Here is a 3,528-nt window from a genome sequence, read left to right on the forward strand (position 1 = left end):
TAATAATATTAAATAGAAAATTATAAATATATAATTAAAAATAAAAGTACAAACTTTAACAATGTAATTATAAAATTAGTTTTATTAGAATTTTTATGATTGTAAATTTTAAATCAATTGATTAAAAAATTATAAAGTGTAAATCAAAATAATATTATTAAATAGAAAATTATAAATATATAATTAAAAATAAAAAGTACAAATTTTAACAATGTAATTATAAAATTATTCTTATTAGAATTTTTATGATTGTAAATTTTAAATCAATTAATTAAAAAATTATAAAGCATAAATTAAAATATTAATATTAATAAGTAAATTAATAAATATATAATTAAAAACAAGAAATAAAAATTTTAACAAAGTAATTTTGAAATTTGATAATATATTCAAAAAATTTACTAATGTATTCATAAAATTCAATAAGATATCGTAAGTTAATTGAAACAATTAATGTTTGGTAATAAAAAATTTATCACCAAATAAAAGTAGTTTTTTATGATTATCACGTTGTGATAATTTATTTTCCACTTGAATCAGTTATGACGATTGACAAGAGTTGGATAACTAATAGACGACGTAACTCTGATGAGTTTTGGAATGGTCTTCAAGAATTTATACAAATGGCCAAGAATCATGTGAATGCTTCGGGAGAAGTCAGATGCCCATGCATTCAGTGTGTCAATATGCTGAATCGGAAAATGGATGTGGTGGAGGCTCACATACACAGTATGGGTTTCTGTAGCAATACTTGAAGTGGACCTACCACGGTGAAGTTGATATGCCTCCAGTAGTGGACGATGGGGCTCCAGTGACTGATGAGATGATTGACATCATCAATGATGTTATTGGTGAGCAAGACACTAACAAAGAAGACATAAATGAAGGAATTTTAGATGGTGGTGGCAATAGTGTGGAGAATCAATTTGATGCTCTGTTTCAAGAGGTTGAAGTTGAGTTATGCCCTAGTTGTACATGGTTGTCTTCCTTGAACTTCTTGGCGAAGATGATGCACATGAAGGTTCTGAATAAATGGATAAATAGTTCCTTTGATGAACTTTTGAAGTTTATGAAATTTGCATTCCCGAAGGAGAATAAGATTCCGGCTTCATTCTATGAGTCTAAGAAAAAAAAGAGGAAGTTAGGGTTAGGTTATCAATCAATTCATGCTTGCAAGTACGACTGTTGTTTGTTCTGGAAGGAGAATTCCCAAAAATAAATTTGTCTTGTATGTGGTGAGAGTCGATGGGTTGACAAAGACACAAAGTGGAAAAAAGTTGCCCACAAAGTGTTGCGGTACTTCCCTTTGACTCCTAGGCTAAAGCGTCTTTATGGTTCGAGGCATACAGCAAATGATATGACATAGCATAGTACGGGACAGTCGAAAGAAGATGGTGTGATGCACTATCCTGTAGATGGGGGTGCTTGGAAACTATTTGATTCCAGATATCCTAATTTTTTCAAAGAACCCAGAAACGTTCGATTGGGTTTGGCAGCTGATGGTTTTATTCCATTTGGTAACATGAGTTTGTCTTACAGCATGTGGCCGGTAATATTATGCACATACAATATGTCTCCTTGGTTGTGCATGAAAGTGTCATCATTCATGCTGACCTTATTGATTCCTGGTCTGAAATCACCTGGGAAGGACATGGATTTATTTTTGAGGCATGTGGTCGACGAATCGAAGGAGTTGTGGGATGAGGGAGTTCAAACTAGAGACGCTGCAACAAACAATGTATTCAGAATGTGTGCTGCACTATTATGGACTATCAATGATTTTCCAGCCCGTAGTAGTTTGTCTGGTTGGAGTGGACAAGGATATATGGCATGTTCTTCATGCAACGAAGACACTCCTTCATGTTGGGTAATTGGGAAGACGGCTTATGTTGGTCATAGAAGATTCTTGTCTTCTACGCATAAGTGGAGGAAGAGTCGCTTGTTTGATGGGAATTATGAAAAAGGATGTCCTCCCAGAAAATTCAATAGTCAAGACATACTCGAACAATTAGCACATGTTCCAGATCGATTGCCAGGTAAACATGTCAGTTTTGGGGGTGTGAAAAGAAAGCTAGATCCAAAAGAGCTTAATTGGAGTAAAAATAGTATTTTCTTTGAACTTGATTACTGGTCCAAACTTAAACTAAAGCATAATTTAGATATGATCCATGTAGAGAAAAATGTTTGCGACAGTTTACTCGGTACTTTTCTTATGAATGAGAAATCTAAAGACACCACCAACGCACGAGTAGACTTGAAGAATTGGGGTATCCGAGAAGAGTTGCACCTCAAGGAAGACGGTACAAAGTTGATCAAACCACATCCTATGTACTCTTTCACACCGGATGATAGACGGTTTTTTTTGTTAGTTTGTAAAAGGAGTTAAACTTTCTGATGGCTTCAGTTAAAATTTCTCTAAGAAAGTAACTGACAATGATGGCAACATTGTTGGGTTAAAATCTCATGATTGTCACATTCTTATGCAACGTCTGTTGCCGGTAGGAGTTCGAGGCTACTTGGATAAGTCTATTTCAAAGACAGTCATTGAACTTTGCAATTTCTTTAAGCAAATTTGTGCTCGTACATTGGTTATTGAAGACATGGAGAATGCAGAAGATCAAGTGATACAAATTTTGTGCAAGTTGGAGTTAATTTTTCCTCCAGCCTTTTGTGACATAATGATTCACTTAATTCTTCATTTACCGCAAGAAGCTATCCTCGGAGGACCGGTTTACATGAGGTGGATGTATCCGTTTGAGCAATATATGAAGAAGTTGAAAATTTTTGTGAGGAATAAGGCGCGCCCTGAAGGTTCTATAGCGGAGGGTTATGTTGCCGATGAAGCTTTGACTTTTTGTTCGCAATATCTTCAGGGCGTATAGACTAAATTTAATCGACTGGAAATAAATGCGGATATTGTTATTCCTAAAAGACAGTTGTCAGTTTTTGAATCACAATGTGCTCCAAGTAGTAAAAAGAAAATCATATCCCTTGACTATCTTCATCAGAAAGAAGCGGAGTGGTTTGAACTCAACAATTGCCCTGAAATCCAACCATATATGGAATAAGTAGCTCAGCACATATATGAATTCATTAAATTTAATTCATGGAAAACTTTTATCTTACCGCAATCTTTGTACTATACAGTGAATGCCTTCGAGAAAATTCAAACATAAATCTTCGAAAAGATTTCCCTATCTAGTTTAAATTGAAGGTCAATTATCGAAATTGTAGAATTCTTATGAAATTCGTATCGATTAATACTCATCTCATTGTGTTTTTTTTTTTGGTGTCATACTCTATAGATGGGTCGTTTGCGGCAAGTACAGTCAACTGAGTGTACTGATGAATTATTTGCTTTAGCAAACGGGTCCAATCAGAATGCATACTCCTACACGACTTGCATTGTTAATAGTGTGAAGTTTTTTGTCCATAGTCGTGATGAAAGACGTACCACTCAAAATAGTGGAGTTTCGGTGCCAGGAACTGATGGTTTCACTTTCTATGGCCAACTTGGGGAGATTGTAG

The sequence above is a fragment of the Humulus lupulus genome, chromosome 1 (assembly GCF_963169125.1).
Source record: "Humulus lupulus chromosome 1, drHumLupu1.1, whole genome shotgun sequence".
In the NCBI taxonomy this organism is placed as follows: domain Eukaryota; kingdom Viridiplantae; phylum Streptophyta; class Magnoliopsida; order Rosales; family Cannabaceae; genus Humulus; species Humulus lupulus.